This window comes from Nicotiana tabacum, chromosome 22 (assembly GCF_000715075.1).
Source record: "Nicotiana tabacum cultivar K326 chromosome 22, ASM71507v2, whole genome shotgun sequence".
Taxonomy (NCBI): Eukaryota; Viridiplantae; Streptophyta; class Magnoliopsida; order Solanales; family Solanaceae; genus Nicotiana; species Nicotiana tabacum.
In genome coordinates, this window is record NC_134101.1 from 126,610,643 (window position 1) to 126,637,296 (window position 26,654).

Sequence of the window (26,654 nt, forward strand, 5' to 3'; positions counted from 1 at the left end):
ATCGAACCCTATGTAGGTTGCCTACGTATCATGCCCCTCATGAATCAAATCACGCGTAGTTCTGGAAAAAATAATGGAAAATAAACTAAAAAACAAAAATCTTTTTGGATTTTTCATTTAAATTTTTTTTGGTTTTTCAAATACAAAATGGGAAGTAATATAACAAAAGAATCAATATTACTGTACAAGACTAGAAAGTAAAAGACAACATGCATGACAGACTCAAAACATAAAAGTATCTATAACAACAACAACAACAACAACCCAGTAAAACCCACAAGTGGGGTCTGGGGAGGGTAGTATGTACGCAGACCTTACCCCTACCCCAAAGGAGTAGAGAGGCTGTTTTCGGAAGACCCTCGGCTCAAGATAATAAGAAAAACAAAAAGGAGAGAATATTAGTTTTACCACAGAGATCATAGGAAAAATAGAAACATAAAATGCAGAAGGAAAAATGCAAAACAAAAATGATGGCTAGTAAATGGTCCTGCACTGAAAAGAGAAAATAGTAAGACACGACAACGCCCCTAGCTATTTTAGACAAAAACCCTACCAGACTAGGCTCACAACAGTACAAGGTAATGCAAAACTCATCTACCTCCTAGCCTACAACCGTAATACTCGACCTCCATAACTACCTATCAAGTGTCATGTCCTTAGAAATCTGAAGCCACGCCATATCCTGCCTGATCACTTCTCCCCAATACTTCTTAGGCCGCCCTCTACCTCTTCTCGTGCCCTCCACAACCAGTCGCTCATACCTCCTTACTGGAGCATCTGGGCTTCTCCTCTGTACATGTACGAACCATCTGAGCCTCGCTTCCCGTATCTTGTCATCAATGGAAGCCACGTGTACCTTCTCCCAAATATCATCATTTCTAATCTTGTCCATACTAGTGTGCCCGCACATCCCCCTCAACATCCTTATTTTTGCTACTTTCATCTTTTGGATATGTGAGTTCTTAACAGGCCAACACTCAGCCCTATACATCATCGTCGGTCTAACCACCGCTTTATAGAACTTACCTTTGAGTATCGTTGGCACTCTCTTGTCACACAAAAATCCGGATGCTAACCTCCACTTCATCCATCCTACCCCAATACGGTGTGCGACATCCCCATCGATCACCCCTCCCCCGTAGATAACCGAACCAATGTACTTGAAGCTACCTCTACTTGGGATAACCTGTGATTCAAGCCTCACATCCATACCCACTTCCTCCGGCTCAGTGCTGAACTTACACTCCAGGTATTTCATCTTCGTTCTGCTCAGCTTGAAACCTTTAGACTCAAGAGTCTGTCTCCAAACTTCTAGTCTCTCGTTAACCCCAGCTCGTGACTCATCAATCAGAACTATGTCATCGGCAAATAGCATGCACCATGGCACCTCCCCTTGAATATGGTTTGTTAATGCATCCATCACCAGGGCGAATAAGAACGGATTGAACGCGCAGAGCCTTAGTGTAACCCCATTTCAACCGAAAAATGCTCAGAGTCGCCTCCTACTGTCCTAACCCGAGTCTTGGCCCCATCATACATGTCCCTAATCGCCATAATATAGGGAGCCGACACGCCTTTTGTCTCCAAGCATCTCTAGAGAACTTCTTTAGGAACCTTGTCATACGTTTTCTCTAGGTCAATAAACACCATGTGCAGATCCTTTTTTCTCTCTCTGTACAGTTCCACCAACCTCCTAACAAGGTGTATAGCTTCTGTGGTAGAACAACCCAGCATAAACCCGAACTGGTTGTCGGATATAGACACTGTCCTCCTCATCCTCGCTTTAATGACCCTCTCCCATACTTTCATGGTATGACTCAGTAATTTAATACCCCTATAATTGTTACAACTTTGGATATCACCTTTGTTCTTATACAATGGAACCACCGTACTCCACCTCCACTCATCCGGCATCCTCTTCGCCTTAAAAATAACATTAAACAACTTAGTCAACCACTCCAAATCTGCTCTCCCTACACACTTCCAAAATCACCAGAATCTCGTATGGCCCGGTTGCTTTGCCCCTACTCATCTTACGCATAGCCCCCACAACCTCCTCGACCTCGATACGCCATAAAAGTATCTATAAGCAGCTCCTAAATACAGTGGTCCTGGGTATTTGCCATGCTCGAGCTCTGGTAAACTGATCCACACCTAAATGAGAAAAATAAGACCAAATAAATTAGTAACTCAAGACACTATGTGACGCCACAACACCTCCTACTGGACACATGCAAGACATAATCGGGCTACTTTTGCAAAATTAACCTATGTGGCCAAGGATGACTAGAAGTTTATATTCAACAAGATTTACCTCAAAGATATGGAAATACCTCACTAAAGCTCATATGGATTCAACTCCCAATAATCATGGCCCAAAATAATTTGCAGAAATGACCCATTTTGCAAAAACGGCTGATATGGCCAGAAATGGCTAAAGATACAAATTGAATAAGGACGTACCTTAAAGTAATATGACACCTAGTTGTGGACTTAAAATCCTAAGACATGGGTTATTAAACCACTTTTGCAAAAATGACCCCATTTTACAAGAATGGCCGATGTGACCAAAAGTGGCTAGACATGCAAGATTTGGCTAAGACCCCGCAAAGCCAAGAACCTAAGACTTACTAGTAAGACCGGACCCTATGTGGGCTGTCTACGTATCCCACCCCGAAAGACGAGAATCAAGTATGCGTAGTTCGGGAAGATTGGATATGGGAGAAAGCCTTTAAAAAATGCAACTAATTTGGAAAAATCATATTTTTTTTGTCTTTTTGAGAAATGATGGAAAATGTAAAATCTTTTTGGATTTTCTTTTTCTCCTTCTTTTTTTTTTGAATTTTTGGAAAATGATGGAAAATGTAAAAAAAATTGGATTTTCTTTTTCAATTTTTTTTGTTTTTTTCTCGAAAAAGCTGTGGAAGAAAAATATAACTAGGCCCTACTTGCTTTATTTTTCACCCTTCTTTTCCAAACATCGGTCCGCCAAATGACCTTTTTACCCTTAAAGATGCAACATGTATCACATAGGGATAATTGAATGTCTTTTTGGGCCACGGGCCTATTTTGACAAAATTTGGATAGGCTTCCTACAAAGGGACACGGTACCTGGGACCGAGCCCTACTAGGTCTAAATGACATGATGCAAATAAAAATGACCTAAAGGCTGACCTAAGTTTGTGGTTCACTAACAAAGCAGTTCAGGGGAGCGTATGGTTGATGGTGGCTGCTCAAGCTTTCCACCCACTCCATTGTTCCCCCCCCCCCCCCCCCCCCCCAAATAAGGGTGACTCAACGAAGAGTTCATGTACGCGACGCGTACTCCGAGACTTGTTGCAGAAAGAATTGACCGGGTAATGCATATGATGACAGTTATAAGGCAGTAACACATCAAGGAAAAAGTGTAAACACATAAAACAACTAGCAAATAAAGCGACATAAACAAAAATAAATCAAATAAAACACATAAAAACCTCAACCGAACATCTTAAAAAGACAACAAGATCAAGTACTAGCTCGAACCTGTAACTCCCCAGCAGAGTTACTCGAGATGTCACACCCCTTTTTTCTACTTCACTAACTCTCTTAAAAATAATAAAAGGATTTGTAAAACTCAAAAGGGTTTTTAATTAAAAAGTGACAAAATTGTGTTCAAAAGGAAATAACTCAAAGTCGCCAGACATTGGTTTCGGTGTGTCAGATCACCGTTTTTATAAAAATGATTTTTCCTTTTTAAACACTTTGGACTCCAAAACTAAGTCTGCACCAGAGATTCGGGTAAGCGGGTTCATTTGACTCGGGGAGAAGGTGTTAGGCACTCCCCAAGTCCAGTAACTAGTACGGTTACGTACTCGATCAAGTTGGCTTTTAAGATATTCAAATTGAGGTAAAAACACAAAAAAAAAAATCAAAAGAGGCTCGAGGTCGTCACCACCTAATAAAATAAAATAAAAATAAATATAAAACAAGAATAAAAGTACTACGAGTTTTACTTTTGACCTCCAAATACAAATATTTTGGGGCATTCCCCGGAATAAAATATATACAAATCCTTCGGGGCATTCCCCAGATAAATTTAACTAAGGGAACGACCTCTTGCCTCAGTACTAATAAAATCCTAAAACTTGCCTAACCAAGTGTGGTCGGCCTAAGTCATGCTCCTAGAGTTGAATGAAAGAGCTAACAATAACTAATTAGAAGTATTAAAACAAGTCACATTAAACAAAATTCTATTTTTTCAAAATTTTCAATTCCACTGCCCTTTTAATTCAATTCAACTTATTAATTCAACTCTCTTCCTTCAATTGATTCATAAGATGTCAAAGTCAACCACAACGAGTAAAGTAGATTCCATATATTAAATGTCACAATTTTTATAATAAAACAAATACTAACTTCAAATCACTTCAAAGAGAACATTATCAAAAGCATATCAACAAACAATCTTAATGATAGAATCAAAGGATTCAAGAGAAAATAGAAGGGATTGGACCTCGATGGATACTGGTAACCACAAAACCAAGTCATATGGATGATCTTGGACCGAATCCTCGTACGACACTCTGAGCGAACCTCGAACAGCAACTCGAATTTCGATTCAATCAAAACCCACTTTTAGGACCAACGTTCGAAACTGGGAATGAAGAAAGCAGAACATTTTTGTTTTTTTTTGGACTATGTGTGTGGGGATCGTTAATGAAATGAGAGCAAGGTGAGAGTGTGTTGTTGGTGGTTGCGACAATTGCAGCTCGATTTCCGGCGAGTTGGGTGGTGGCCGGCGTGGAGCTGGGCGTGAGGAGATGGCCGCTTCTTTTTTGAGAAGTTAGGGGGCCAGTTCCGTTTGGTCCTGAGTAGTAGAGGGCCCGACGGCTGGACTGCTGTCTCTTAGGTCTTCTATGGCGTTTTGGGATCAAGAAGAAGAGGAAAGGACTGTCAGGGTTTTGGTGGTCTCTTCATTAAGAAGAAGGTGGGCAACGGTTGGTCTTGGTGCTCTAGGGCTTAGCTCAATTTTTGTCATTATATATGTGAGCATTAGTGATGATCTTGGAGAGGAAGAACCAAAATTTCCAGACAACACCGTGTGGTCCTCTACTAATATCAAAAAATGAAATATTTTCCAAATTGTAAGTCATAACCAAAATCAAACATAAGGTCACATTTCCTTCCTTCTTTTATTAATACATTTTCACGTTTTCGTTTCTGTTATCTTCCCCTCTTTTTTTTTGTTTGTTTGTTTTCATTTTCTTTTTCTTCTAAAATTAAATTAATTTTAAACAAAATAGCTTCACGAATTACTAATTATCTAGGACAATAGGTGATATTAAAATATAAATAAAATAATCATATTAGAAAAATTTAAAATCTACTTAGTAGTCGCTAAAGACCTACAACTTAAAAATTGCACTAAACTAGTAAAACTATTTTTTGTGAAACTTTTCTTACTATCTTTTTGTAAACTAAAATGTCAAGACTATTTTTTGTATTTTTCAATTTTATGAAAAGTAAGATAAACTAAAAGTAACTAGATAGAATATTAATTAGCTAAATAAAAGAAAATATTTTTGTAATTTTCATTTTAGTGATAAAATAAAGTAAAAGAGTCAAAACTAGTTAAAAAAGCGATATTAGGCCTAGACTAAATATTTAATGCTAAAATATGTAAAATCTTGGGGAGGGTCAAAAATTACATGTCTACAACAGGACCCACTCCCTACTCCAATAACAGGTATTGCTCACAACATCGTTAATAGTGCAGGTGACGACACCCTTGCAACCGTTCTAAAAAAATTGGAGGAAATGGTGAACGAGAACAAAACACTTCGGGACCAAATAAGAGAATACCAAGAAGGGGTCGACAAGATACCAGGTGCCCCGAAGCTCTTGCTAAAGAGGGATGCTGGTCGGTTTGTCGAGCAACCATACAGTGATGAAGCCGCCCCGTACGCCATACCAAAGACCTTCAAAATTCCACCCTATCTGAAAATATATGATGGTACGAAAAATATCGAGGACCATGTAACTCACAATGTAACTGCCGTGAAAGGCAACGACCTCGCCAAAGAACAAGTGTCCTCCATTTTGTTGAAAATTTCGACGATACTTTCACTGGAGGGGCATTGACATGGTATTCACAACTGTCCGCACGTTCTATTGAAACATTCGAAGAGATGGTTAACAAGTTTGTAACGCCCACGCCAGGGCCAAAAAGGCAGAGGCAAGAATGAATGATATATTCGTTATCAAACAGTCATCGGGAGAAGGATTGAGGGACTCGCCCAATTTAACCGAGTAAGAATGACCTTACTAAATATGTCGGAATGAATGGCTATCGCAACTTTCCAAAACGGGCTAAGCAGAAATGGTTCAAGGGCGACAAGAAAGTTGTTAAGTTAGTTTATGAATATCAACCAACTATTTGGGATGAAATACAATGGCTATTGTCCCGAGGTTAGAGCAGACGAGGACGACCTCAATGGGCTGACTCACCGATTGACCTTGGTACAAGCCGAGTCCAAGAAAGATCGAAGAAATGATATCATGAGGGATCTTGTATCTCCACGACCCAATAGGGAACGATATCTACCATATGTCAGAAGTGCCATTGCACCCCCTCCCGCCACGAAGAGAGCCCACCTAGACCAAGTACAGGGAATCACCGGAACGATAAAGGTATGCCCCATTTGTTATCCGCTCACAATTTTTATGTTTAATCTTCAGAAATAGCCTACGCATTAGAGAAATTTGGACCGAAGGTAAAGTGGCCACAAAAGATGAGGTTAAATCTGAGCACCAGAAAGTGAGATGCCCTTTGCGAGTTCCACCAAGTACGAGGACACAAAACCGAGGATTGTATTGCCCTAATACAGGAGGTCGTAAATATGCTTCAACAAGGACACCTCAAAGAAAATCTGAGCGACCGGGGAAGGAAAAACTTTTCCAGACGCGAAGAGTATCAAGGACAGCCAAAACCACCCTCACCAACCTACACCTTCCAAATGATTACGGCAGCGGCGATGATGCTTATATCAACAACATGAAGTTTACCACAACACATAAGCTCAAATGGTTGATCACTCCTGAACGGTATGACGAACTCGAAGAAAGTATCATCTTCGACAAGTCAGATACCCACTGTTTGGTTTTTCCTCACTATGATGCCCTTGTTATCACTTTACAAATTCTAGATACAAATGTGAAACGCATTATGGTAGACGACAGGAGCGGCGCGTGCATTATCTACCCTCGGGTACTTGCACAAATGAAACTCGAGGATAAGATAGTGTCGCATTACATCACACTAATAGGTTTTAACAATGCAGTTGAGCGAACATCTTGAGAAATCACACTCCCCGTCCTAGATGGCTGCGTTACTCTGGAAACCACATTCCATATTATGGACCAGGACACAGCATACAATGCCATAATAGGGCGACCATGGATACACGCCATGAGAGCATCCCCTCAAGGTGAAGATTCAGCATACGAGGGCAACAACGCTCATCTCGAGAATGTTACCTCATCACCCTGGATTGTACGATCACTCAACAAATGAAGGGCAAAGCAAAAGAGGGATAGAAATTAACAGGGCCGAGGTCGATCTGTAATAAGAGAGAGGACGTCATCAGAGACCCTGATACGGTAGAAGCTGCGGAATCTACCATAGAGGATCTCAACCCCTTTCAATTAGGTGGCAACGACTACAGCAACAAAGCTTACATTGGCTGCAAGCTTCAAGAACTAGGTAAATTCTGTCAATTCTTAACTACTAACTTGGACTTATTTGCTTTTAGCCATGCAGATATACCAGGTATCCCGAAAGAAATTGCCACGCACAAGTTGAAAGTTGACCCATTCCACCCCCCGGTGAGGCAGGTTAGGCGTAAGTTCAACTCCGTGATAAATAATGCAGTATGCGAGGAGGTCAAAAAATTATTAGAAAATGGCTCCGTCAGGGAGTCAAAATACCTCCAGTGGGTCGCCAACATGGTCATGGTGAAAAAGAAAAATGGGAAGTGGAAAATGTGTGTAGACTTCACGGATTTAAATAAAGCATGCCCCAAAGATTCATTTCCATTATCCCATATCAACTAACTCATCGATGCAACAGCCGGGCACGAATTGCTGAGTTTTTTCGATTCCTACTTAGACTATAATCAGATCCTTCGGAGCAACATACCAAAGGTTAGTAACAAAAATGTTCAAAGATTAACTCAGCAATACGATGGAAGTCTACATAGATGACATGTTGGTCAAATTCAAAAGGAAAGAATACCATATCGATCACTTGAGAGAAATCTTCAACATACTCAGGCAATACGGAATGAACTAAACCTCGAAAAGTGTGCATTCGGTATGGCTTCAGGAAAATTCTTGGGTTTCCTAGTGTCAGAGCGAGGTATCAAGGTCAACCCTGACCAAATTAAAGCCATCGAAGGGAACCAGAGCATCTGACTACCAAAAAATAAGTTCAAAGGTTGACTGGCCATGTCGTCGCCTTTTAAAGATTCATTTCACGATCATCCGATTGGTGCCACAAATTCTTCGGCGTACTTAAAAAAGATAATGACCTCCAATAGACCTATAAGTGTGCCCAAGCCCTGAAGGAGTTGAGGGCTTACTTATCTTCGCCAATTGCTTTCAAAACCAAAACCAAGGGAGCGCCTCCTCGTCTACCTCACGGTATTCGAAGTAGTCGTGAGCGCAGTCCTGGTCCGAGAAAATAAAGGTACATAGTCTCCCATCTATTACATTACCAAAGCACTAGTCGACGCCGGATGAGGTACCCTCACCTCAAAAAATTGGCCCTTGCCTTGGTCGTAGTTTCACAAAAGCTTAAACCCTACTTTTAGTGCCACCCCGTCTCGGTAGTCACGACTTTCCCCTTAAGAAGTATTTTGCATAAACCCGAGTTGTCGGGTAGGTTAGCCAAGTGGGCCATAGAATTAAGTGAGCATGATATCACATATAAACCGCGAACAACGATAAAGTTACAAGCCCTTGCTGATTTCGTTGCCGACTTCGGTGCAAAAATAATGCCTGAAGTCAAAAAAGAAGCCGCCCACATTTCTCTCAAAACTGGGTTCCGTACACCGACGGCGTTTCTAATGCATCTGGGTCCGCAATAGGACTCGTACTCGAAGTTCCGACCGGTGAAGTGATTCTCCATTCTATAAGGTGCCCGGACATGACTAACAATGAGGCCGAGTATGAGGTCATAATTCCAGGTTAAAGCTAGCACTTAAATATGGGGGAGACGCTCAACTCGTTGTCAACCAAGTCACATGGACTTTCCAGATCAAAGAGAAAGGTTGCAAAAATGCTAGACCGAGGTATGTAAGCTACTGCCCGAGTTTGACGAATGTCAGCTCAACCAGCTCGCCCGAGCACAGAACGGCAAGGCACACGGCCTCGCCAAACTAGCAGCGGCCACCAAAAACATTACAATCGGAGAAAGAAACGTGGTCCACCTCCTCCACTCGTCGATAGATCAAATTGAGGGAAGAACCATAAACCTAAATTGGGACTGGTGCAACCGTATTGTTACATATTTGCAGGATGGCAAACTAGAGGGTCATGACTAGCACCAACGTACATTTTATCTAACCTTTCTTATTATCTTTAAGGACCGATGAGATTAATATAAATGGTAGACATGGATCATGAACGACCAACAATGAAAGATAATGGCATGAACATACATAACATGGGATGACCAGACAGTCAAGAAACTATATATAAGGTACGAGCTTCCACGCTACCATGAAAGACTATATAACAAAAATCAACCGACAAGGCATACCAAATACATGAGTTGACACCTGTCTATGAGCCTCTAAAGGAACATAAGTGCTGCAACATTGCCGAAACAAGGCCCCGACATACCCGTAATGTCTAAAACAAAATTGCATACCAAGACCACGACAAGTCCGGAAGAAGGGATCTCGCCAATAACCGCTGAACTGGACAGCCTACTGTGGTGGGGGAACTGCGTCTACCCGTCTATCAGGACCTGCAGCATGACATGCAGTGTCCACAAATAAAAAGGATGTCAGTACAAATAAAGTACTGAGTATACAAGGCAAGAAAGCATAAGTATGAACAGTAATGTAAATAGGGATAGAGAATATGCAACATGTAACATCTGGGTACCTCTGAGGGCTACTGATATGAAATTCATGATACAGACATATATATACATAAACTTTTAAAACATACGCCTCTGTGGGCATCATCATCATCATATCGTACCTGTCCATAATAGGCTCGGTAAAAATGTACCCATCCATCATAAGGCTCGGTAGAATCGTACCTGGCCACGTGGAGCTCAGTAAAACCCAAATGATTAGTGGTTGCACAATAGGTGTCGTACTCGGCCGTCTATAGCGCGACTCGGTAGAGTAAAATAGATACATATATATAATGCATGCTGGACTCATTGGAATAATATTCTGAACCTTTCGGAGCCACGTAAGATCAGTATCCTTTGTAAATGTTATTAGGACTAGCTCTTCATCATGAATCTCATAAGAATAAGGAAGTACCAACAACATTGGTAACATAATAATAAGATAAGCAACATCAACATCAATCGCTCCATAAGAAGGGAAACAATGTAAGTATTGCTAGATTCTAAGAGTAGAGTATCGTTGGAAGCTTGTTCATTACATTATGTACAATCGGCGTCGTGCAAAAGAAGGAAAGGGATAGCCTCGAATACCTTGTATATATGGCCCAACCTCAAGCTATGTAAATGTCACGACTCCTTAGTCTATAATAGGAGAAATGACACTATCATTATCGTTTAAGCGTCATAACTATTATGTATCGACCGCAACCTATTTTACAATGAAACAGACAACACCTACCCTATTTATATGACTTCCCACAAGTCAAAAAATCACAAAACAGCCCAAACAACATCAATAATAATCATATTGAGCCTCTCAAAATAGTCTACCAACCAACAACATTACTACCAAGCCTTTCGATATATATATATTTCACAAGTTCTAGCTTCAAGACTTAACCGCAACTTGGATAATCTTAAATACATGTAGAGTAAGAGGTTCCTTACCTTTATACAGAAATAACAACTCCAATTTGACCTTAATTATCCACGAAATATCCCTCAAATGCTGCCACAAGAACAAGGAAGCGAAACTAGCAATCAATTAGGGTTTTCAGCACTAGAATCACTTTAGAAGACTTGAAATCACCTAGGGTTGATATTAAAAACATGAGGGAATATTTAGAGAACTTAAACCACTTAAAACAGCCTCCCACATGAGCTGGAACAACACAAAAATGAGAAACAACAAGAAGAACAAGAAACTTACTAGAGCCACGGGATTTTTGTCACTTGATTTGTGTTGTTTGCCCTTTGTTTGGGTCTTAGAGCGTGAGACAAACTTGAGAGAATGTTTTTAGGGTTCTAAGGTCTGAATACACTGAAAAATAATGATTTAAAACGGGTTTGAGGCATCTTATATATACTCATATGTCTTAAACCGCCTATGTGGGCCCCATAGAGAGCTGCTTGGTGCAGTCCCGCAAAAATACAAATATCTCTCTACTCCAAGATTGTATCGATAAACGGTTTAAAGTGTTGTAAATTAGACTCATAGATCTTCAATTTGGTGGGTAGATAACCCCGTAATTCCAAGTAAATTAGGAGAAAAGCTTAGTTACATTTGACCTAAAATTTAAGTAAATCTATGAACCTAAGTTGCGACACTTTTGCCGACTTTTGTTTCATAACTCGTTTGACTTCAAGACTTATGACACAGATATTATATGATTCAAATACCTTAAAACGCGAACTTTTGAGTATGTTAAGCACCTTTAGGTTTACCCGAAAATACGGGTTACAACATATTTGATTCGTTTAACTTCTAATACTTGTTAACCACCCTTATACACCCTTGTATCATTTAAGACCAATAGGATTAACTTCTTATCATCGTAAAGATAATCTCTTCATATATTACATCGACTACCTTACGGCATGAACTAACGTACGTGAATATGGGTTGTTACAATGGCATATTCCTTGATGATAAAGAAGAAGCCAAGAAACTCCGAATGCAAGCAGCCATGTACAACATCATTCATAACGACCTATACAAAAGCACCTATGGCGGCCGCCTAACGAAATGCTTAGGCCCAAATCAGACGCGGCGCGTCCTTGAAGAAGTCCATGAAGGTCATTGCGAAGCTCATTCCGACAGTCGAGCTCTGGTCAGATGCCTCATATGAAAAGGTTACTACTGGCCCACCATGAAAAAAGAGGCCGCAAACGTCATAAAAAATACGAATAGTGCAAAAAGTACGCCCCAATGATCCACCAAGCAGGTGAGCACCTCCACTCAGTCACTTCCCCTTGGCTATTCATCAAGTGAGAATGGACATCGTTGACCCCCTCCCCACATGTCGAGGTAACGTACGATTTCTTTTAATTTTAACTAACTATTTTCTAAATGGGTAGAAGCAGGAGCATTCGCCCAAATAAGCGAACAGGAAGTGAATTCCTTTATATGGAAAAACATTGTGTGTTGTTTTGGCCTCCCCAAAGAAATCAGTTGTGACAACGAACCCTAATTTATAGGAAAAAAGTTCGCCGAATTTTTTGAGAAACGGCACATCAAACGAATACTCTCAACACCGTATCACCCTGTGGGCAACGGGCAAGCAAAGTCCTCCAACAAATCAATACTGAACATCATAAAGAAAAAAACTCAAAGACACCAAGGGACTATGGCCGGAATTACTACCAGAAGTACTTTGGGCATACCGAACATCGCCAAAGACGAGCATAGGAGAGATGTCTTACTCGTTAGTCTATGGAATTGATGTTGTAATACCGGTCGAAGTCAGAGAACTCAGTTTGAGACACTCCCACAAGAGCAGGCTGAGGAATGATGAAAGCAGAAGGCAAGAGCTCGACGAAATCGAAGAGCGAAAGGATATGACCTACGTAGGGATGATCGCCCAAAAACAACAGGTAGAACTCTATTACAACAAAAAGGAAAAGGTCAAACCACTTAAAATCGGGGACTACGTGCTCAAAGCTAAAACACAACCAAACAAAGACCCACGGGAGGGTAAACTAAGAACAAATTAGGACGGCCCATACAAAATTATGGCAACAACAAACAAAGGGTCGTTCCAACTAGAAACAATGAAAGGAAAATTACTACCAAACAACTGGAATATCACCCACCTTAAGTACTTCAACTTTTAAGAAGAAGCGTCCTCCAAATCGTACTCTTTTTTCCCTCGCTTGAGTTTGTCCCAATTGGGTTTTCTAGAGGAGTTTTTTAACGAGGCGACGAGGGGAACACTTCAAGTTGAAGTGCGAGCGGAGATAAAGGACGGCTAGTTCATTGCTCAACCTCTTAATATACTTCTCTAGGTCTACCAATGAAGGGACTAGATAGACTGGGACTGGTATGCCATCCCGGAAAATATGTAAATTTCTCCAAGTGTATGAACGAAGCACAAATGCATGAAGTTCATCCATATTTTCGCCAAATGTATAGTTAAAACAACATTGCCTCAACAGCTATTCGGCCCTTGGCCATAATTAAATATAGGTTACATTCGACCTCGTTCGAATCAACACCTATTCGGCCCTCGGCCATAACTAAATATAGGTTACATTTGACCTCATTCGAGTTAACACCTATTCGGCCCTCGACCATAATTAAATATAGGTAACATTCTACCTCGTTCAAGTTAACACCCGTATGGCCCTCGGTCATAAATAAACATGTGATATGTTCGACCTCGTTCGAACGAACACTTACTGGCCCTTGTCCATGATCAAACCTAGGTTTTGATTCAACTTCGTTCATCCTACTTAAACATAGTTTTTATGACTAAGGCAACCAAACAACAAAGAAAAAAAGAGGCATACAAACTCAAACAGAAGGAAAAGAATCAGGAACGAGCAACAGAACTGGAATTTCATACTTAGAATATTATTTTTACAAAGTTTAGAAAAAATGCCACAAAAAATATATACACAAGTCTACAAACAAAAAGAAGGAAAAATAACTAATCACCGCCCGACCTAGCAGCACCTCAACTTGATCGCCTAGGCCATCTCCATCCTCCTCTCCACCACAGCCACCGCCATCATCATCGAGATACTCATCCTCATACCAGGTATCATGTTCAATCCGATCCATGTCCACATTCTCCTCATCATCACCAGCCTCCAATGTAGCGAGATCATAGCACAAGCAATCTGAGTTGTACGTGCCGTAGCACGAACATCCTCAAAGTCAACCTCCGAAACTATCCCTGCCCCCATCAGAACTATAAATATATCCAGTTAGGCCTCGACATGGATACACATCTCATACAGATCCTGAAAAATACCAGGAAAAGCATAAGTACGAGAAGAAGACAGCTGAGCCAATAACTATGCCCTCTCGACCTCGAGAGCAACAAATCGATCACCAAGGTCTGTAGCCTCTCTTTCTAGCTCCCTTATCCATTCATCAAATTGCTCCTCTCTGAGTCTAGCCATCTCCATAGCACTCTCCTGCTCAAAACGAAGGACGTGGACCACGATCTTCAAAAGCCTCTATTTTCCTCGCAGCCCCCAACCGGGTCAACTCCGCCTTCTCCCCCTCTACTGCCTTTTCAGCAACCTCGCCACTCAGAGTGTCCACTTTGATTTGACACTCCTTGAGCTCGGCGTGTGACGATATCACTTGGGCTTGAATATCGGCACATTGGGCCTCGACCCTCTTGCTCACTTCAAGTTCTTCTTCCTGGTCCCTTAACGCCCCCTCGAGAACGCTGAATTTTATGATGACTCTTACCAACTCATCATCCAAGTCCTTCAGTTCAGCTCAGAGAGCCTGGAAATTGCCGCTCTCACCAAACCATTTGCAAATCTCACGGTGCTTGTTGTGGTACTCGTGTTACTTCCGCTCCATCTTCTAGAAAATTGCGTTACGCCTTACCTCTCATCGGGAAATCTCAAACTCCAAAACCATAATCTAAAAAAAAGAATAAAAGAGAACAGAAAGTGAGAACGAAGTAGAAAGCATTGAACTTGAAAAATAAAGGTCGAAAAACTTACCTGAGTGTGAGGCCGGCTATACTCCTTGATAGGGTAGCATCATCAAGTTTTTCAAGAGTTTTACCCTCCACATCAGAGTATAGGGGACCCATGGAAGGGACCATGCTCTCTGTGTTCACCAGTAATTCTCAATCTATGGGGATCGCAATGGTTTGCATGGACCCCACCAATCTCACCTCAAGATGGGTAAACCCTCCTTCATCATCCTCACCTTGTCTCTGTCGATGTCGGAGCCCATTTCATAACCATCCTCGGCGACATCCTTACCTATCCCATCAGACAACAGAGTAGGAACATCAACCGGTCACGAGGATGAGGGCTTATATCGCCGTAAAGGATCAGAAACTCTCACATATGGCCCTCCAGATCCAATCTCGGCATCGTGAAAGGATACGCCCTCTACGGTCTCAGTTGATGGCGGGATATCAAATAGAAACTCGTCATCATCAACCACTACGGCCACCATTTTATGATCACCCCTTACTGAATCTACGGCCTGGACGGTCCCATAATCGACGTCCAACGATCTCTTTTTACGGGAAATCAAACCATCGTCGCTCGGCGATGACTCCTCTTCCTCGTCTATTCAATAATGCAAGGAGGAAGTCCGAAGTGATGTTGCAGATGCAGTCAACGATCGAGCAGACCTAGCAGCGGTAGAAAAGGGAATATATGCAGCCGACAACCGGGCAGGCCTGGCCACAATCACATCGGGAGCTGACTCTAAAGAAGCAGACTTTCTCTTACAAAATGCAGGGGGATGAGCCCTCGGTCTTCTCGAAGGTCCTTGGGATGAAAAAGGAAGATTAAAAGATTCACTTCTTACACAATGCTATAACGAACAAGTGGCCACGAGGCCAAACAGTATTAAGTAAAAACAGATGAACTCACGGTCGCGGAAGACGCAGGCCAGAATTTTTTGAGAAAGGCCGGCCACTCATGTATCCCCATTGTGTGAGGCAAAACCTAGCTAACCTAGTCATAAATTTCCCCGACCAAAGGAGGGGGCACAGTTTCGGCTGCACGAAGAAGGAACGGAATGTCAAAAGACGACTAAAACTGGAAAAACAAATGCTTGATAAGGAAAAAAAAGAATGAGATACTTTTGGGCATAATTCCAAGCCTAAGGGAACCCGCTCACTTTGGCCACCACGTCCTCGATTTTGACAAAAATGTAAATGAGACAAAACTGACGATTTGCCTTATCATCCATCTTCACCACCAAACATTTACTTCATCAGTCGCAAAGGTGCAACATCGTCCCCTATGGAAACTAGGGGTAAATAGATGCCTCAAGTGGCGAAGTAGTACCCCGACCCCGGCCAATTCCACATATTTTGTAAGCATGCGGATAAGCGTGTAGATGTAGGGAGAAAGTTGGTCCGAGCAAATGCCATAATAACTGCAGAATTCCTCCGCCAATGGGAGAATAGGAAAGGAATAGCCGATGTAGAAAGAGCATGCGTAGAAAGCACAATACCCAAGGCAGTGTATTTGTACCACATCGTGCTCTGCTAGGATTAGATCGATATGGGCAGTAATTTTGAACTTTGCCCTAAACTCAGCGAGATCGGCCTCTTTCATCAATGACTCCGAGATATCATGGTCGTCCTCATGCACCTTCAAAAAATCGAACCTAACTTAATCACTACGATGGATTATCTCCTCCACCGTAGGAAAATTCTTATCTTCAATTGCAACAGAAACGCTATCATCATGAGGAGGCATACATACCGCCAAAAAGATAGGGTCAGTTGCCATGCCAGAACCAGAAGATACATTAACCATTTTTTTTTTCTAGAGAGGATGTTGTAAGTGCAGAAGGGTTATGAGCAGTTGGTATCACCGGAATCAGGGAAGGCAGATACACAATAGTGAAGCAAAGAGGACAAGAATTCTATATGAAGAATGGAAAAGAAAATACAGAGATTCGATATTAAGAATGAAAAATATGAACGAATGGTTTCATACCCCTATTTATAAGAGTTCAAGCATCAAGATCAAGAAATCAAACCGTCATTACCCAGCGCAGGTATCGAAATGGTAGAGGCACGAAAAATGACGCAAGACATCAGAAAAACGCATAAAAATGATGCATGATATCATGATGTCACTCTGAATCAATGTGACCCCAAAGGTTGAGGCTCACGAAAGGTCGCGTTGTCACCTCGTCTGAAACACCACTACTCGACTTGCTTGTCCAAACTTCCCAACCACGACAAACAGGGTCCACTCGTCAAGGTCGTCTGGGGTCAGCCTCAATAAGTGGAGGGACTAACTATATAGGCCAAAATTTGCTCTAAGAAAATTTAGCGTAAAACGGAATTAAGGAAAAGATCGGCCGAGGTCGACCAAGAAGTAGTGAGATTTGTGGTCGGGCTATCAACAACAACCAAGGTCGAGCACCAAGGACAGAACAATGACAGCTAGTTTTTGTAATATGGCAGTAAAGAGAATATTCTTTGTACTTGTACTATTAGGGGTTGTTAGGAATATGTCTCATATAACTAGAAAAAGAGACAATGGTGTAAGACATGTAATATTCACTTAACAAGAACACTTTTTAGAAGAAGAATATCTCTCTCTCTATAGCAAAGATACAAACTTTACATTTTCATCAAGATCCTCGATTACATTATTCCATACTTTTCCATCAATCCGAGGATAGTTTAAACATTCTAGGATTTGTCTGTCATTCATCATTGTCAGGAGGAACAATCATCTATCTCATTCATTATTGGGTGAATCATTCTCCCTATTTACATAAATGCCACTTATTATTATTTATTGTTAGTTACTCCTCCATTATTGCTCAAACCTTTTGGAATATTAAATGTGTGTTACTTTCAATCTCTCGCTGACTTTATCATATCTTATCCATGCTGTCAAGTTCTATATCTAGAGATATTATCATTGACTAAGTTTAACCCCTAAGTACATAAAATTTAATAATTTAATCGAAAGTTTATATTTTTTGATCAAGCAATAATGTGTCATTTTTTTCCGTTAGTGTCTGCCTGATTTGAAGGATCATTAACATAATAGTCATATATAAGCGGAGAAGTACTACATAGTAGGCCAATAGTATCAAGGCTACTAGTCTACTACAACCATACTTAGACAAAATATTGGCCACAATACTGACTTATCTGAAAATGTGTTGTATAGGTAGTCCTCCAAGAACATCACATAAAGACATACATTTAGAAAGGATATGTGAGCATTTGTTATTACTGGTTCGTGCAATAGTTTTGAAAAATATATTTTAATTCGTAAATATGCCGATTGAATGAATTATTAATTTGGATAATTTTGGTTGAAGGCATCAAAAGTGTTTGTGATTAATCCAGACCTTGATGTATAACCTAACTTTTGCGTACTGTTTACTCCTTTTTTAATTGAGGTAGTTTGACTCAGTACGGAATTTAAAATAAAATAAAATTTGAAACTATGGTCTTAAAAACTTAAGAGGTAAAAAGCATAATTTGTTGGGTCATGACATTTGTATGGTTATAAAAGCTTCTCATTAAGGATAAAATGGGTAAAATGAAAAGTTTAAAGTTGAATTATTTCCAAATTTAAAAATGTGTCATTTATTTTAAAACAGACTGAAAGGGAAATTACCTCATCTAATTTGAAATAGATGTAATATTTAATTTCTTTTTCTTATTTGGATATAAACTGGCGTACAATTTCACCAACAAAAGTTACAGACGTTAAAATTTAAGTATCGCCTCTTATCCTTTTCCCTTTTTTCCTCCTTTCTTTATTAGCCACAGAAGTGGATTGGGTCTAAGGAAGGTCGGAAAGTTGACACCAACATGATTTTAATTAGGTTACATCAGCACCTTTTAAACTTTTCATGTTTATGAGATATCGTGTGCTTCAAATCATTAAGTAGAAATATGTTTAATGCATAATGCAAGAATGACATTCAGTTCTTTTGTTGTCTCATGCTTAATTAGTAATATGAAAATTCAGAATGTTTATTCAAACCTATATGAGAAATCAGAAATCAGAAATCACAAAGGAGCAAGGACAAATTAATAATTTTTCATTCTGACACCTACTCATTCAAAACAACTCTTTTAAACCCTTTCGACCTCGCGTGCTCTTCAACTATCCAATGTGGATGACACATCCATGTCCACCTCAGATTTTTTATGCCATATCATCATTTTGTCACTTTATTTCAAAATTTTCTACTCTTTCTTTTATTTTATTTTCACTTCACATCACTCCTCCCCTCTACTCTCTATCTCCTGGTATTTCCACCTCTATGCCGCCACTTTCACCACCCCAAACAATCTCCCCTCCATTAATTCACCTTCACAACCCCAAAAATTCTCTAGCTCTATTACCCCAAATACACCCAACAATCATTCTTCAAAATGTTCATTAAGAAATGAAAACAAAAACAAAGAAAGAAAAAGAAGAAAATCAAATAGTTAATAGAATTAACACTTCCTAAATTGTTACAAATCGCAGCCACCCCATCCGAAATAAAACAATGGAATCATGCAATTTCCACTCTACTCTTCTATGGAGATCTCAATCCTACTTATGATGATTTCAAGATATTGTTTCAACAAGAAGACCCATAAAATCTTAATCATTTTTATGAACAGAGATTGTTTGAAAAAAGAAAAAAGAAAACCCATGTTCATTTGGGTCTCTAGCTTCTATTATCTCAATGAAATCTCACCTGCTAGCCTATATTGTTAGCAAATTAAGTGTTGTTTATTGACTTACTTTTAGATTTGGTTTTCTTCTTTTACAAACAAAATGGAAGCAAAAATAAGAGGTGAAAGACAATTTGTTTGCGATATTAAATAGGTGAATCTTGGGACTGAACAATATATGAAGGCAAGTATGAAGGGGAAGAAGAAGAGTATACGAAGGGGGAGGGGTTAGCAAAGAAGGGTTGCTGGATAGGGGGAAGAAGAAACGTGAAGGGGAGGGGAACTTTTTAATAATAAAATAACAATTTCTTAACTTTTTTTCCTTTTTTTTAATTTTCTTTTATTTAATCTTTTTTTTAAAATCAAATTCGTTGTTTACACTCGCTTTATACGCGTGCATTTCACACATTTCATCCAACTCAGCAGATTCAATGCCACATAAGTTTGGTCAATGGTCAGAAGCATTCAAAATACTAGTTTTGATCAAGTAGAGATGTCTGGATGAAACTTTGTGGAGTACAGGGACCGGAATGTCAAACCGGAACAAGTACAAATTTTTCCTAGGTTATTCTGCCTTAATTAATTTCAATAAGATGGTGGCCCTAATTACCTAACAAATTCATGATGTTGAGCTTCAAGAAAACGTTTTGGCTCTATGTGAAGTATGTGATCATAAATATACACTAGAGCCTTTAAGATGCGACTTTCTAATTTTGCAAATCCCTATGATTCTCCTCTCTCTTTTTTTCCTTTCGAGTTTAACTTCTGTATGAGCTTGGAGGTTCTTAAGAAAATGCAGAAGTGTGGAGTCGGATTCGAGTCCCGGGTATGAAGTTGCCTTTATTAGAAAGCGTTTTACTTTCGATATAGCATTTTGGGAGCGAATACGAAGTTAGTCAGCTCTAGCTAATATATGTATCGAACATCAGCTGAGAAACCAAAACATGCAAAAGTGTGCAACCAGTTAGTACGAGGGAAGATACTGCTAACCGAACTATAAATGATCAATGCCAAAACATTTGAAGTTTATCTAATACTAATAACATATACTCTAAAAGATGCAGCCACTTTCTATCTTTTTAAGACCATGGAATGTTTCATATATATTATTCCTAAAAATGAAATGAATAGTTTAAGGATTTTGGAGATGTCTGATGCAAGGAATTCTGGGAATTACCTTTCCACTACAATGTCGGTCATAATTCCTAAATAACGTGGATCCAAATCATCGTCTATATATCTGTGACATTATAGAGTTTGCAGACGAATTTCCACTAGCAGAAGGGCATTGATGTTTTCATCCGATAAAAACTGTGAAATAATACTGATGGTATTTTTATCTGCTTTTGGCATTGTATTATGCGAGAACGGAAACACTTAAAAGAGCAGCATGTTAATTGTTATATAATTAGGATATCATGGTCTTAACAAAAAAATATGGATATATTTTTTGTTTTTAGTCCGTTCCCTAAAGATTGTCATATTTCTATCAATTTAACCTATCATCTTATATTTCAATCTTGATGAGCATCACTTGTTAGGAGGGATGGATCGAGCCTTTTGGTACTGGATTCATCTAAATGTTTACCAATAGAACGGTACAGTTGAATTTACACGTGGTTTAAATCGAGACTTAGCTTTGAAATCGAGATAAGACAGTAGAAATCTTGATTCCGGGAACAGGGCTTCCGGAGGCAGTAATAACAATATTAGTAAGCAAGAACGTAAAATATTATTGAGTTTTGAACAAAGAATAGTGTCAGCTTTGTCGGAAAATTTGTCCCATTTACAATGGTTGTAGAGCTCATTATTAATAGTTGCACCTAGGGAACAAGGTTCTACGATCAAACCTCTCATAAATGATAATAATGAGAGCAATTGAAGAATATATAACGGTAGGTAGTGAATGTCATATTCTCTGTAATGGATCGTGCACTTAATGCTATAGAATATTCTCCATTAAATGCTACCGGGTGGCAGGAATTAATTTGCCTTTATGAGCACCATTCCCTTCGGGAACAAATGAGCATGTGTCGCTTTATTATACGAGCATTTAATTTGAACATATTACCCTATACAGATAGTTCCCCTACTTTCGAGTGGCATATCCTTCTGTCACCGAAAAGTTGGTAAAGATACAATTCTTGGCGGGAAATTTTCTGACCCCCTCTGAAAAGTTTTTGATGTTTGACTAGAGGCACGTCTCTCCGCATTTAATTCCTCGAATACGCGTCATCCCACCATTTAACAATAATTTCGCTGATTCTCGAGGTAATTATAACCACAATTTTAGTCGTCTATTCTTTTACTTATACACTTCAATTTACTTCTTTTACACTTCACAACCTCTCAAAACTTTTTCAACTTCTTTACTCAACTCCTTCTAACCTTCTTTATCCTTCCTCTTCAGAGAAACTTCTTACTCTTTTCCACTAAACATGGCTTCTTTTTCCAAAAATTCAAGTTCCTGAAAGAACTACGGAAGTGGTGATGATGCCGCTCTTCCCATGGTGAGCACCATTACTCGAAGATGGCTTATTGGCGTATATCCTTCTTCTATCCGTCCTTCCAGCATCCCCATTGTGAAGGAAGACTGTGGTTGTCAAGATTTAAATATCATCGCTCTTGACCTGGTGGAGCGGGTAACCTTCTTTAAGAAGGATTTTATGTATGTTTTATACGTATCCCTTTACTTTGGGCCCGTTTTCATTGAGCAGGGGGCTTGACTCTGTTATCTTAGAGTTTTGCATTCATTACCAAGTCTGCTTGGCATAGGTGAGCCCTTCCGTGTGGGGGATTGTTGCTCGTGTTCAGCGGCTATGCCAGGAAATAGGAGAAGAACTCTCCCTGACTAGGATGAAGAATCTTTATTCCCCCAATATTTTTCGTAGGGGAATGATAAACTTCAGCAAACGTAGCCACCATACTTTATTCACCAACATGGATGATGACAACGACCGCGGGTGGATGAAGCAGTTCGTTGTAGTTGCTACCAGGGATATCATCCCTGCCACGACTTCATCCTTTCTTGAATTATGGAACCATACTCATAAGTTCATCATTTGTTTTTTCTTCTAGTTAAAGATTGTCCCATGTTGTTATTGATCCTTCTTCTTTTACTATTTCAGCAACTCGGTGGACGCCACCAAGGGTTAAACGCTTGGACCAATGGGTCCAGAAGATTTTTGGATGTCACTACGCCCGAGACCCCTATGTGGAAAGAATTGGCCCTTAACTACGGGTGGAAGGCCAAAATCATGATAGGTCGAACTCATCTTGTTTTTTTCTTTCGTATAGGAAAAATGATTAACCTCTCTCTCCTGTTGAATTTAGGTCTACCCCAGCGCTCTGTTACTGTCCTCGAAGAGGACATCTTAGCTAATCCCTCAGATGTGGCGAGGTTGTTGCTGGAGGCTTTCACCTGAACAAGCATCACCGAGCATGCTTCCTGTGCAAGTGCCTCTTCTTGGAGTTCCCAGCCGGAAAACAAGCAACCAAAACACGATGTTCCAACACGGCCGAGGGCAAAAATAAAAAGGCGAAAAGTGTCACGCCCGAGCCATCCGCGGATGCTGTGGTGATGGGCACCGCGTCCGTGATAGCAATAGACACTATGGTGATTGATGATGATAAATGAGCAAGTGATGAGGGAGCTTCTCTGCATAGAAGACGACGACCTTCATCAGCTCAGTAGATTGCTTAATCTGTTGAGCTAGTTACGCCAACCGAGGACGACGCCTCGGTACTCTAGGGAGTATAATGTAGTGGAAGATGCCAATTCTTTCTTCCGAGTCCTAGTTGATGTTCTCAGTACCGTGAAGCTGGGTACCAGGTCTCTCCCATCCTTGGTTGATGAGAACTCAACAAGTAGCATTGTTGTTGTCGCAGCTGCTTCGCAACCTACAACGCCATCAACTTCATCTCCTTCTTCACCAACTCTGCCTTCGCCACAAGCAACTGCTACATCATCTCCACCAGCCACAATTGTTCGAGAGTAATATGTCCCTCTTCCCTTGTCCCCAGTTCATGGGAATTTGGGGCACAACTATTCTTCCCCATCCAAAGATCCCCAAAGAAGAAGGAGCTTCTCCCTCTTGGTTTCTACCGGATGCCATCTGTTACTGGCCGGTGGAACTTACTAATTATCTAAAGCCTCTGGTTTCAGAAAAAGATAGGAATAAAATAAAATCTCTCTGGGGAGAGTGTTTGTTGAAAAATGACATGCACAACGCAATAGCGGTACAATCTTTGTCTCCTTTGTTGTTTCTTCTATCGTTGTTATCGCAAGGTTTTGAGTTTGCATTTATGTTTTGCAAGCTAACTTCCTTGCTTTTGAGGTCCTTAAAAGGTTGATTCTTGATAAGGAGGAACTCACCGCCAAGCAGGATCAATTGGTGGCCGAGCGGAATCAGATTGTTGCCCGCCTTCCAGAACTGGAAACACAAGATGCTGAGGCCACTGAATTGGAGGCTCAGTTGCAACAAAGTGAGAAAGAGGTGGTGACCCTTAGCCAAGAGACTGCCCAATTAAGGGTACAATTTGAAGAAGCTAGGGCAAAATGGATCGGAGTTCACAATGTTATTCTTGCTGCATCCGATCACGAGGCTATTTCAACTAAAAGATTGAATAATTTGGAGGTGGCTTTGTACTCCAAAACTGAAGAAGTTGTTGCTGCCGAGGAGAAGTATGCCCGGTTAGAAGAAAGTCATAAGATATTTATAGAGCATAATAGAGTTTTCTCTACTGTCCGTGACCTCGAAGTCATCCTCCAGGCCACTAGATCTGAGGGGGATAACCTTTTAACCGAGGTTGACCATCTTAAAGAAGAACTTTAGCGCCTAGCAACTTCCCTCATTGTTGGAAAAACATATTCTATGTATAGCATGAGGAGAAAAACCTTGGAAGAGGCCAAAGCAGAAATCATGGACTTTGATGCCGAAATCGCTAAGGCCCGTGAGTTGGAGTCAACTGCCCGAAAGGATCTTCCGGTCCAGCCTAATGCTAATGACTCTTCTGGTTCCAGTTCTGAATTCTCGAGAACTGAAGAAGAATCGGAAGTTGATGAAGCTAAAGGTCAAGATGGTGAAGGCCAAGATATTGAGTCAGCATCGAATCCATCCACTACTCCTTGGGGTGCAAATATTTCTCTTCTTCTGGGTTCCGAAGATACAGTACCTTAGGTTTTGCTTTCATTTCTCTACTTTTTTACTCGTTCTTCTTGGCAAGTTTGCTATAAGTAGATCGTTCAAGTATTGTGCATGTTTTTCTCTTTGCATTCTTTTTGTTTAAGTATTCTCGCAAGTTTTCCGCGCGCCGATATGCAAGGCTTCTGGTGTATTTTTCCTCGATAGTATTTGGATTCCGTGCATAAGTCCTTCCAAAATCAATCCTTTAACATGAGAGTTTCATAAGAGAGGGCCCTCTTATGTTTATGGTGCTCTTGAAGAGGATGTCTCCTGTTCATTATGATATTAGCATTTGAAGTACTTGTTTAACTTTCAAATGATAAAATTAATTCATCGATAGGACAAGAAACACGATAAAAATAAAAGGACTTTACTTTATTTATTCAATTTTCAAAAGTACATAAGCATTTGCTATGCTAAAAATAAATTTCCATTACTTGTGGCTAACTTGTACAACTTGTTTCTACGGGGTTGGTCGTGCAGTCTCCGGTCCCGATAATACAACTTTATTTTCGGGTTTCATATTCCTAGTCAATGTGTTAGCCATTGTTGTCGTCTTCTCATATCATTCCCCCCCCAGTGTTCAAATGTGTAGAATACGAATTTGAACACTGGAAGTTTTGCACCTTTGAAGATTCCACAAGTGAATGGTTATATAATCTTCAGTTCGGTAGCAATCTTCACTTCCCCTTGGGAACTTTTGCTATCGAGCCAAAGATTATCTAACAATCCCCCAGTGGCTTGCACTTATGAATGGTCGGGTAATCTTTGCCCGACAGTTAACTTTACTTTCTGGTAGGAACTTTGCTACAAAGCAAAAGACTATCTTACTGTTTCATAGTGGCTCGTTGCTTGCATGCCTTGTCATTTAAAGGTCTTATTTTTGCTGATGAAGCTTCCTTCATAGTATTCTTTCCGTTGTTGTCTCGTTAAAAACCTTACCAGAAAAAACTCAATTGACAAAAATTGGACGAAGGGAAAAGGGTGCAACACATACTTTCAGGTTAGGCAACGCTCATCAGAAATAGTATCTTTTGAGGTGTTCTATATTCTAGTTGCTCGGTAACTTTACTTTGTCTTGATTTTCCAATTCGTAGAACCCTTTCTCATTGACAGCTGAAACCTGGTAGGGTCCTTCCTATGTTGGACCTAGCTTTCTTGCGTTGAGCTCCCGGGTGTTCTAAGTTACTTTCCTTAAAACCAAATTTCTTACTTTGAAATAACGGAGGTTGGCTCTTCGATTGTAATATCTTTCCATTTTGTGTTTATGGGAGACCATCCTTATATGCACCAAGTCCCTACGTCCGTCGAGGAGCTCCAATTTGACCAACATTGCTTCATTATTTGTTTCTTCGTTCTCCCGAAAATATCTTAGGATAGGTTCTCCTACTTCCATTGGGATCGGGGTTTCCGCTCCGTACACGAGAGAGAAAGGTGTCTCCCTCATGCTTGATTTTGCCATTGTTCGATGTGCTTATAGTACTCCTGTAACTCTACTGGCGCCTTTGGCCGCTTCCAACATCTTTTTGAGATTTTGGATAATTACCTTGTTTATTGATTCTTCTTGACCATTTGCGCTCGAGTGATAGGGTGATGATGTGATCCTTTTGATTTTTAAGTCTTCAAGGAATTTTGTGACCTTTGCTCCTATAAAATATGGCCTGTTGCCGTAGGCTATCTCTTTTGGTA

General features: G+C 40.3%; 1 long non-coding RNA gene across 1 annotated transcript; it reads right to left on the minus strand.

The window, feature by feature from the left end:
• Positions 1-419: 419 nt before the first annotated feature.
• Positions 420-5,062, minus strand: LOC142176386 (uncharacterized). The gene is made up of 2 exons (XR_012704940.1): positions 4,496-5,062; positions 420-2,154 (listed from the first exon to the last, which is right to left on the minus strand). It is a non-coding gene; the product is annotated as an uncharacterized LOC142176386 (long non-coding RNA).
• Positions 5,063-26,654: the final 21,592 nt, after the last annotated feature.